This window comes from Stigmatopora nigra, chromosome 2 (assembly GCF_051989575.1).
Source record: "Stigmatopora nigra isolate UIUO_SnigA chromosome 2, RoL_Snig_1.1, whole genome shotgun sequence".
In the NCBI taxonomy this organism is placed as follows: Eukaryota; Metazoa; Chordata; class Actinopteri; order Syngnathiformes; family Syngnathidae; genus Stigmatopora; species Stigmatopora nigra.
Window position 1 is genome coordinate 1,070,193 of NC_135509.1, and position 11,543 is coordinate 1,081,735.

Genomic DNA, 11,543 nt, shown 5'->3' on the forward strand with positions numbered 1-11,543 from the left:
CGGGGTCGCCGAGGGGACGACGGCGTGTTTTTGGAGAGAAAAAAAAATATTGGTACGTTGGTTAAGTGTTTTTTTTGCGGCGGTTCGACTTGGGTTCGATTCCCATTTCACTTTAAGGTGATTTCGAACGGTTGTTCATGTTATCGCGCTTTGCAATTGGCTGACAACCGATCTTTACGATGGACTTTTGAGTAGTCGTTCCTTGAGACGGACTTTGAAGTTAGCGGCTAAATATAAATTTTGAAAAAATAAAAGTCTTCTATATATAAGTGCTTCCTGTCATTGCCACAGCAGCTGGGCTCGCTAAACCCGGACAATGTGATGCTAAAGTACACGTCGCCTTCATTAATGTTTTATTTTGGGCCTGGCAAAAAGTCAAGTAGCCTATGGAAGTAAACCAAGGATGCATTAGCTTTTTTTTTAGCTTATAGCATTTTAGCTTACAAAAACGTTCACTACAAGTGCGGATCGGACGGCGGGCGGCAGGAAAGGCCAAGGTCAACGATGGCGAGCGACCCCCGTCGCCATCCCATCTCACTTCATAAATCAGCGCGCACTTCAAAGGCCTTTTGTTTTACGGCGCAAGAGGTTATGGCGGGGGCGCCGTGGATAGAGCTACTTTACGCCGTCCGATGAAAAAAGGCGAAACGGCCAAAGCCGTCTGTTTTGTCAGGCACGGCGGCGTAATTAGCGGCGAGGGGATTATTTGGCTTCCTGTCTACGGGTCGGGGCGCTTGACCTCGTCTGGCTTCTTTCAAATTAATCCGGCGGTCCATCGACAACTTTTCCGATCGTCCGTGTGTCGTTCATATTTGCGCAAATCCGCTTTTTAAGCCTCTTAAAAGTCATTATTCTCTTGTACTTTTAATTTTTATTTTAAAAAGTGGCGAAGAAGGGAAAGAAATATTAAAAGGGGAAATAGGAAATATTCTAAACCCAAAATTTACCCCTCGAAAAACATAAACTTGACCTCGTCAGAACATGAAATTGATCCGATGACACATTTTCCAGCCAATGTGGGTCACAAAGTAAATGGCGTCGTTTAGCCCGGGCGTGGGTCACGCCACAATCGCTAACCCCGCCCCCCTCCCAGCCCATGACTTTTCCCAACCATCAATTGCCCGGTCACCCTCACGCTCATCCGATCGAAGCAAGGAGAGGAGTTACACGTTGTTTGCGTTACACGGGCTGGCCCCACGGCTAAATCGCTAACGCGGCGGAGGCTAACGCTAGCTTAGCGGCGCGTGATCTCTGGGTAACCTTGCCCGAGGGCCTCTTTTGTCTGCGCCCGGCCGGCTCCGTCCGTCCTCTCCGCTATCGAGCGGACGGGGCCGCGAGAGGGAGGGATCAATCGATGGCGGAATCGCTGGCACCGTTCTCAGGACGCTGACCCGCCCGGAGCCCCGCCTCCCCTCCGCCCTCCGCCCCCCCTATCTGATTGACACTTGAAAGGTGGGCGAGGACGAGGCCGCGGGCCACGTCGGGCGCTCGGGAAGCCTCCGTGCGGGGGAACAGCTGGTGACATCTGCACAAAAAGACGCTTGAAAGCGTCTGTCCCGCTTTGGCGCCTTCCCCGACGCCGCGCCTTTGAAAGGAGGCGGGCCCGCCAAGCCGACAACGGCGTGACAACAACTCCCCTCGGTTATTTACCGCGCGCTCTGATCTGTCGTGGAAAACTATCGGCCGTATTGATATCCAAGTGCGCTTAAAAGCGGGCTTTTTAAAGAGCCCCTCCCCCCTCGGGCCCACATAACCCCCCAGCCCCCCAACCCCCCCCGCCCGCCGCTCAATGGCATCGGCGAGCGCTCGGGAAGCGGAAAAGGGGGCTTCATCGACTCCCGTTAAAAGAATCCCGCCGCGTTTGTTAACGAGACACGCATCGCCCGGGGGAATGTCAAAGTTGCGACGCGCCAAGTACTTATGCCCCGCCCCCCCTGGAGGATGCCCCCCCCTGCCATACCCCCGATTCCTTCAAACGGATACAGTCAAAAGACGGGAGCTTAGGAATTTAAAGCCGGGTTCATTTTTTTAAACCTTTTAGAAAAGAAAATACGCTTTTTTTAAGGGCGCAACAACCCGCGGAGCTAAAAAAATAAATAAACTATCACCTCAGAAAGTTTCATTATAAGGTTTACGTCATAAACAAATATAATTTGTCAAAGTTGCCTGTTTTTTTTACTCAAAATTTGGTTACATCACATTTTGGATCAATTACTATACAAAGATGAACAATTTTATCATTTCCTAACCAAAATAGCCTTAAAAACGCAAGAGGTCAAAGGTCACAAAGCAAAATAAACTTAATCATATTGAGAATCACTAAAGACCAAACTAAAGTATTATCAAACTTGCAGGATATGGACTTATGATTAAAAAAAATGGAAAAGCGGCTTACCTTTAATGAGGTCAAAGGTCAGAAAAGACAATATCTCCCTATCAAATACAACTTAAGTTTTCAATTCATAAATAACATTGACTTTAACCCTTTCCTAGTACTTCAACTCATCAACACCTGCCATTGACAACAACAACAACAACAAGAGACGCACCCAATACATTGAAACTGGGAGAACTGGGCTAGCATCACAGTGGGAGACGTCTAAATAAATAAGTTAGCCAACGTGACCTGCGACCAAGGTGAAAAGGTCAGCCGCCGTCTACCCGGCCGGGCCCATGAATATTTCAAGGGCGGGACACAAAAGTGTCCGTCAAGTGCCGCCGTTTGCGTCCTACGCCTCCGTGGGCGCGCGCCGGGTTCGGGCCGGCGCCCCCCCGCGCCGCCCTTTGTCGGGGGCCGGCTTTGAGTGACAGAGGAAAGTGCAGCTGGGGGTAAAAGGGAGATGGGAGGGAGATAACTGCCCAAAGGCATTTTTAGCCACTCTATGTTTTATAGCATTTTACACTAAAAAAAGTTTGCTTTTGTTATTGGTTTAAGCTAGCCTCATCGTTTTTTGTGTTAAGATATTTTAGGGTGAGTTTTTACGACCAGCGCGCAAAAAGTTGGATTTTTTAAAAATAGTTTAAGTTAGCCGCCTCATTATTGTAATGGTATTTACGCATTTTTTTGGTTCGTTTTTAATGAGAAACATTTTTTAAAGGAAATTGTCCTACCTGGTGCGTTTTCGTGACGTTTTTGCCGTTGACAAAGGGTCATTGTTTTTTTTTGGGGTAGTTTTTTGAGTTGTGTTTTTGTCCGATGAAGGCTAAAAAGAAAATTTTCTGTAAAAAAGATCAAAAACAGTCATATTAGACTCAAAGAAGACAAAATGAACTTTATAGAAATAACTATTAGAATGGTTGTTTCATGACATTGACACATTTTTTTGGTTCTTTTTCTTTAAAGGTAATTTTCTTACCTGATGCATTTCAGTGTGTTGCTTCCGCATTTTTTAGAGGGTCACTGGTTTTTCTTTGGGTGGCGTTTTGGTCAGGTGAAGGCTAAAAAGATCATTTCCTGAAAAAAAAAAAGACCAAAATCAGTTAAAACGGACAAAATGAACTTGGATGGCAGGGTTTCAGACTTGACATTAAAAATAAAACATAAAACAGTTTAAAATATTCAAAAAATATATTTTTTAAGTAACAAGACAGTTTAAGTGATTAAAGATAAGGACCTTCTTTTCAATAGCACAGTTACAAAGTACAACATTTTCTTTGCCTTAAAAAAAAAATCAAACAAAACTCCGAGATTAAAGACAACCCCCCTTTTTATGACAACTTTACTCTTTTACACTGTCCCCGGGGATTTTCTTTTAAACTTAACTTAAAGACAAGGTGATTAAAAGAAAAAAAATGAATAGGGTCATTAAAATAGACCAAAAAAAAATCTTCCGTTTGACTTTTTTTGTGTGCCAGGGCAACATGAAACGAGGCACCCCCCCAGTCCGAATCTCCCCCCCCACCTTATCCATCTCTCATGCTAATATTCAGTTTCAAGGGCTCCAAGACAAAAGGGGGCAAGAAAGCTGCTGGGGGAACAGTAGCTTCTTGTTGTTATGACATGCGGTAACTTGAACTCCTTGCAAGACTTCTGCTGTCATCCCGTTGGCCTCAGCCCCCCCCCCCCTTTTTATAGCGCCGCGGGGGTCACGGCCCCCCGGACAGATTAGCCCGGGACGTGTAGCGAGCCACTACGAGACCTTTTCAACTCCCTCCAGGGGGATTCATTAAGGAAAACATGAAGTAGTCAATGGAGGATAAAATGAGGGACCACAATACTACAAGTCAGTCAACTACTTACCTTCACACAAACTACTAGCTCCATGCCCCGATGTATTAGCTTGTGTGTACGGACTACAAACTTCTATCTGGGTGGGGTTTAACTTTATTTACCTAGCGACCAGTTTGTGCCAGCTGGCTTTGCCATTTTTTTCCACGCTCGCAACATCAACGTCGAGTGACAAAATAAAACGCGGCGTGAAAAGCCAATGAGAGGCGAGCGGGAGCCAAGTACTGCAAGGACCCCCCCCCCCCCCATAACCCCTCCAAAAAAACCTCCCCCCCTTTCTCGCTTTGCCTCCTCTGAGAGAATTGCAGCCATAGATGTATAATTCACGGCGCTTTGGCTTTGGAAGGCTGCGCTTTTTTTTTGTGGGAAAACACGATGACAGCCAAGTTAGCGCAACCTCTCGCTCTTCTCGGCCACCTGTTCACCGGGGATGGAGGGGGGGGGGGCGCTTGATTTATATTTCATCTCCCCTCCCGGCCCGTTTACTTTGTTGCCGCGCTCTGGTGCGTTTAAAAAACGTCAACTTGAAGGAAGCTGCAAAGTCCTGACACTTTAGTTTAACACTCGGAACGCTGGCATCAACTTCAACTCGTTAGACTCCGCCCAGTTTGACAGTTTTGGCTAAAAATCGACAATTAAAAAGGACAATGCTAGGGCAAGTGACTATAAAAACATATTTGTATACGAATCCATCCCCAAAAATGGACAGAAAATTAAGTTTTAGGGAACTTAGTCATTTCTGAAAAAGAATCTGGTTGTGATGTCAGAACCAGAATTGCTAAAAAACAAAGGGGATTTTTTTAAAGACATTTACTACTTAATGGGACCTTTTAAATTATTATTATTATCATTATTGTTGCGTATCTTTAACAGGACAAATCAAATTGAAACTTAGATTTGACACCAGAAAATAGCACAAAAACCCCACATAAAAACACATCAGCGCCCCAAAATAAGAACAATTGCCTACGATGAATTGGCCCCTCCCCCTCAAGACCCTTACCCTCCCCCAAAACAATAAAATTCTGCGTTCCCTAAACACCAATTGATTTTAAGACGGAAGGTCTTGGGAAGTAGGTTAAGCGGACTGGGATCACCTCGCCGTGCTTACAGAGGTGGACTTGACGGGTCCAATCTAGGGGGGGCCTAAGGGGGGGGTCTGGTTTTTGAAAAAAAAAATGAAAATCTTCCGGGGGACATCTGTCACGGGGAGCCACTTGCGAGTTTTTTTTTTCCAGCCGGCTTCGTGACCCACAATCCTCTCGCTTGAGCGAGCGAGAACTATGATGGGGTTTTCAGCCCCTGCACTAAGGCCCGGGAGACCCCGCTCACTTAGTTTGTTTATTTATAATTCTATTGGAGTGGAGTGGGCATTTTTATTGTAAAAAATGGCATTTGAGAGTTTTTGTGGTGGTGTTTAAAGGGGAAAAAATGACTATGGGCGCAGGTGTGCGGTAAACAAAACAAAAAATGCACAAAAGGCTCATTGTGCCGGGTCTCCGTTCTCTTTTTAATCTGGGATTATGCTTTATTCCCATCGTCGCGGCGACACGGGAAACAATGCTGGAGTTCATGAGAGGAAGAGGAAATGGGCAACTATGGCGTTCGCACCTCAACGTGACATATTTAACCATTTGGCACACACATGCCAGATTAAAAAGGGAATATACTGGATTAGGGGTTAGTTTATTTGAAAATTCCAATTCGTGAGTAGCATTTTTTTAAAGTTTATTTATAAATTTCACACTTTGCCAAATTCCTCTAACCCCCAAATATACAAAATGTCCGAATTGGGCATTTTTGATTAATTTTTTTTGACGTCAAAGGCAGCCAAATGGAGTAAAAAAAAATTATGATTCATCTTTAAATACGGCCTTGGTAGCTCATCCTTTAATGGAATGAGAAGAGGATGAAAAGGTGGCCGTGTTATTTTGTGATTCCTTTTTTCACCCTCACTTATCCTAATGTAGATTGAATGGTCAATCTCACGCGCAAAGAGATGGGTCGCCGTCACTTCCTCCTTCACACACACAAACACACACCTCCCTAAATACGAGGATAAATACTATTTGTTGCTCAAGCAGGTCATTAGTGAGTGGCAAGGAAATAGTGTGTGTACGCATTTACGTGCGCCCATGTGCGTGTGTGCACGCATGTGTGTGTGTGTGTGTGTGATAGTAATCCCTATGAAATCCAGATTTCTCAATCCGCGGGCTCAAGCTGACACTTTAAATAAAATCATTCTAATCCCGCGTGGTAAGAGAAATGAAAATGAGGAGATTAACGTGTGTGTGTGTGTGTGTGTGTGTGTTATCCTATTTCTCTCACCCCTTTGAGATTGTCCTCTTTCCCAACATAGCAACATATACACACATAGGAAGTGTTCCAAGTGTGTGTGTGTGTGTGTTGGATGTACACACTGGCAAAGTGGAATAGAGTAATTGGTAGCTGATCCAATCAAATGATGGACAATGATCTCCCTTTCTATTAGCCACCATGCAGACCCCTCCCCTCCTTCTCTAATACAATAAATGGAGAGGGTCTGGAGTGGGACTCTATCGCATAAAGGTAGAAAAAATATGGAGTCGGTAACTTTAAAAGGGGCTTATTTATAAAAAATTAAGGACACTTGCAGGTTAGTAAAATTTGGGTACAGATTAGAAAAAGAAGACTATAGATGACTAAAAAAGTGTGGGTACAATTTAATAATCTGTGGGTACAGTCTAATATAACGCAATGTGCAACCCAACAACAACAACTAAACCCAAATAACCCTTGGTGTTTTCTTATCTTCCTCCACTCATCCCTACTTTAAAGGAAAAAAAACAAAATCACTTACCAGCGACTCCTCGGCCCGTCAATCCCTCCGTCCGTCAATCCGTCCGTCTCCGAGGCCGTCGGCCTTCCTTTTAACGGATAATCTTCCGCTAAGCGGACGCCATTTTTCCTCCTCTTAAGTGAGCGTCGTGGTGTAATCTCAGGATTTCCTTTGGAAGACAGAAAGCGGGTTAGCATGTCCACCTCATTGGTTAGCGTCCAAGACGGCATTTTGACAACAAAATCAACAAATGTCAAATATTACACGGAAAAATATGTTGATTTTTGTGTGTAAATTAAACAATGGACATTTGTGAAACATGTCATTTTAGCACAAGACTTGACACACTAATTGTGATGAGGTTTAACCCTTTAAGGGTAACTCCTTCTTGACTAGTCAGCATGTAGTCAGGATTTTAGTACGCAAGTGTCTACCCCAAAAGAAAAAACCTAGTTTCCTGCTATTTTTCTGGTTAGCCCTGGTTCCCTTTTCCTGACAGGAAGTCATTGGAGAGAGGGATGAGCGAGAGGAAGGGAGTTGGACCAGCGGCTCTTCTGGGGGAGGTCGGCAGGATGTTATGGTTTATTCAGCCCAGGAGTGGACAAGGTGCGCCTTGCCCTCAGCGCCAACGCCGACATGATTTATAGCCGCGCTGGCAGACCCAAGTTCTTTGAACGTGCCAACTTTGCCTAGCGTCCAATTTGTTGGGATAGGGCAGTCGGATGACCAATCAAATTCGTCTCATGCTGAAGGTTAGCTTAAAAAAAATTGCGTCTAAATGGATTAAAAGAACAGGATTAAAATCTGTGAATATTCCGTTTTTTATAGATGTAAAACAATGTTTATTTTAGCTTTTTTTAAATATATTTTTAGATTTTACAAAATGATTTTTGACCTAAAAACACAAAAAAATGATTAAAAAATGACAATTATTGATTTAAAAAGGGGGAAAATCAGGAAATATAATATACATCTATATCTAGATCTATATTGAATTTGATCCTAAAACAAAAAGTGATTTACTTACTCGGACCGCACAAAATGACTCGGCGGACCAGATTTGGCCCGCGGGCCGCCACTTTGACACCAGTGATTTAATTAATCTAATTTTTCATCATATCTTAAGGAAAATGATGAAAGGCTACCTGAATTTGACAGAAAATGGTGTATATACCTCATTGGTTGACATGTCCAATCAAAAAAAAACTAAGGATAATTGAGGTAATTTTTACAATTTTTCAAAATACACAAACAAGACATACCCAAAAAAACATCAGATAAAAACATGACCTTCTACATGTACTTTTTAATTTAGTAATCAGCTATAGAACATTATTATCTTCCCCCAAAAACCAAAATAAAAGCACTCACTTCACTCCTGAAGCCAAAAGTGAAATTCCCCGAAAAAACGATCAAAACACTCCAAACCACCAAATTGCACATTACGCCTAACAATCGGCCGGGCTAATTTGGCGGAACTGTTTGTTCCGACAAAATTCCCGTGTTGACGGCCCGCTCGAGTGACCCGACCCGACCCGGCCTTCGGGCGTGTGGAGAGGTCAGCGCCGTCGGGTCAAAGGTCACAGGAGAAACACGGGCCAGACGAGAGGCTGTCAACAGGTACGCTTTGCCACAAAAAAAAAAAACATTGGCACCGAGCCACATGTACTTGTCAATGTATTCCCTATAGGAAGACTCTCACATAATTCATTACCCCTAATTGGACACTTGTCAGTGTGTGTGTTTACTTGTGAGAGTGAACTATATTCGTGTGAGAGTATATAGACGTAGTAGTGTCATTATTTACAAGTGTGAAAGAATTTGTGATTGTATTTATGTGTGAGAGTGATTTTGAAAAAGTATTTGTGTTGAAATGAGTGTAGCGAGTGGAAGTAAATTTGCACGAGAGAGTGTGTTTGTGTGTGTGTGAGAGAGAGAAAGTGGGACATGAAAGTGTGTGTGTGAGAATGGAAATGTGCGAGTGAGCAAACATGAGTGTGTATGTTACTTTGTGTACATGTATAATTAGACATGGGGTGAATGTGTGAGAGTCATTGTAAAAATTAACTGTCTAAATGAGTGTAGTGAGTAAGTAAATTTGGGAATGAGAGACTATGTGAGAAAGTGTGTTATGTAAATGGAGGTGTGTGTGTGTGTGTGTTTTTTTTTTGTCCATGTGTGACGGTGTGTGAGTTTACTGGATTTATGTGAGAGTATAAAAATGTCGGAGTATAATTGTTTAGTGTGAAAGATTTTTTTTGTGAACGTATGTGTGAGAGTTATTGTGAAAAAGTCTTTGTGTATAAATGAGTGTAGGGAAATGTAAGTAAATTAGATCGAGAGAGACTGCGTGAGAGAAAGTGTGGTATGTAAATCAAAGTGTGTGTGTGTGTACATGCCAATTTGTGTGTGTGTGAGTCATTGTAAAAAAAATGGTGGTTAAATGAGTGTAGTAAGTAAATTTTTGCGAGAGATACTGTGTGGGAAAGTGTGCTTGTGTGTTTTGGGTGTGCGCAGAATACTAGTGTGTGTGTCAGTGTGTGTGTCATAAATTTGAAATGTACCTCATTCACTGCCATTGGCTGCAATACACGTCCAATCCATTCAATCTGGGAGGGGCTTCCGACTATCCAATGATCTGTCAGAAACAAGAACATTATATGTTATTCCCCAAAGTATATGAATACATATTTTCTGCATCCCAAAAATACATTTCATGCTGGCAAAAAAGACACTGTAATTTACAGTATTATCCCACATGATTGACATTTTTGTAAATCCTTCCCATGTTGTCTTAACGGAGAAAAGCTGCAAAACGAACATGTTGCTCCACCTTGACAGGTGAGAGGTCAACCATTTTGTCCATGTGTGTGTATTGCGTTTGTATTGTGTCACGCACAGCCAACAACAAAAAATAAATAAATAAAAATAAAGCCTACCGCTGAAGGCTGTAGTCGACTTTGAGCTCTTTTTTTCACTCTAAATTTCCATTGTTTATGACGTCACAGTGAAATATGAAGGCTGTTTGAATAATATTGACTCATTTGAATGGATATAATTGCTTTTGTACGTATTACACCAAGAAATTATTATTATTATTTTTACCGTGAGGGTCTTATTATGCTCTCTCTCTCTTTCCTAAATGTGTTTTTCTAACAAGGGGTCCTTTCATGCAAATAAGGCAACACACACACACACACACAGATACACACACATACAGACCATAATCAGCAGTATAGTACTTGTATAGCCTGGAAAGAGGGATGTGGGTCACTGAGGGCCAACACTCTGCCAGCTCTCACAGCCAAGAAGTAACAACAGAGTATGCAAATTATGAGTTATTTCACAACGGCACACCAATTATGGACAACGTCATCTTTTATTTTTTTGTCTCCACTCAATTGATTCGCTTTAATAGCCATAAAACACTTTTTTTTAAAGCGAACACACACCTGCGACTGTCATACGGGAGTATTTTTATGTTTAATATTATTAGAATATTGCTTTTTGTATTTTTTTTAAATGGTAGATATATTATAAGATATAATAAAAGCCCCAGGAATATTAAAAAAGGAGCATTAGATGACGTTGTTGTGTTATTTTGGGGTCGGTTTTAAAATGGGCGCTGTACCTTTAAATAAGTTCAGCCTTATTTTGGTTATTTTCAAATGTAATTAAATGCGTTAAATGTGATGGAATGAGTTATTGTTATGTTTTTGGGGGGGATTTAAGGAAATTATCGAGTTGGTTTTTCGCCGTTTTAAAACGAACCGTCGCTGTTTTTCGCGATGAGACGATTTAAAACGAGAAAAGAAACAATGTTTGCGTTATTTATAGAATCGAATAATGATTAGAATAATAAGTGAAAGTCATAAAACGACACCTTTAACACCTCTGGGGGCAATATTGTTTCCCCTCGGCCTGCCCCCCTTTTAGCACTAATAAATATGTCATTTAAAGGCCAAAAGCGTAACAAATAAATCAACGATCGGTTCATTTTTTTCGGATCTTTTTTCCGGAATTCGGACCGAAAGTTTGCTGACTTGGTTATTTGCAATTTAAGCGACAAAAGCACACGCGAAATGGAAAATAGTAGGGGGAGAAAAAAAGGAGCTCACCCTTTTCCTTTTTGGAACGCTTTCAGAAAATGACGAAATTCGACGTTTTGTGCACGATTCAAAGGATAAAAATTAAGGATCGGACCCTAAACGATGACATTTCAGCCATCGATGTCCGTTTTAGGGAGTAGATCAAATTGATCGGACGTATAATCTCGCTTTTTGGAAGGCAATACATTTGTTTGACAAATAATTACTACCCGTTTGCATCGAATAAAAAAACACCTGGAAAACGCACGTGAGTCAAAAGTGGAGTTCAAAGCCCGGCCAAAAAATCGGAAAGGACACCTTCCTAAATCAATGTTGCATTTTCACGTAAATATCAACACCCAAACCACTATAACGCACTTTAAAACCATTTCGCGTTAAATAAAACGGC

General features: G+C 42.2%; 1 protein-coding gene across 5 annotated transcripts in view; it reads right to left on the minus strand.

The window, feature by feature from the left end:
* The window catches only part of LOC144189624 (uncharacterized), a 77,167-nt gene that overhangs the window by 28,039 nt on the left and 37,585 nt on the right, over positions 1–11,543 (minus strand). For 4 of the 5 annotated variants that reach the window (XR_013324961.1, XM_077710776.1, XM_077710774.1 and 1 more), the window contains 4 exons: positions 9,611–9,684; positions 7,068–7,215; positions 3,357–3,454; positions 3,112–3,219 (listed from right to left, as the gene is read on the minus strand). The gene's annotated coding sequence lies outside the window, so the exon portion shown is untranslated. Of the gene's footprint in view, positions 1–3,111; positions 3,220–3,356; positions 3,455–7,067; positions 7,216–9,610; positions 9,685–11,164; position 11,543 lie in introns of those variants that run through there. The other variant, XM_077710775.1, reaches the window with a different exon arrangement.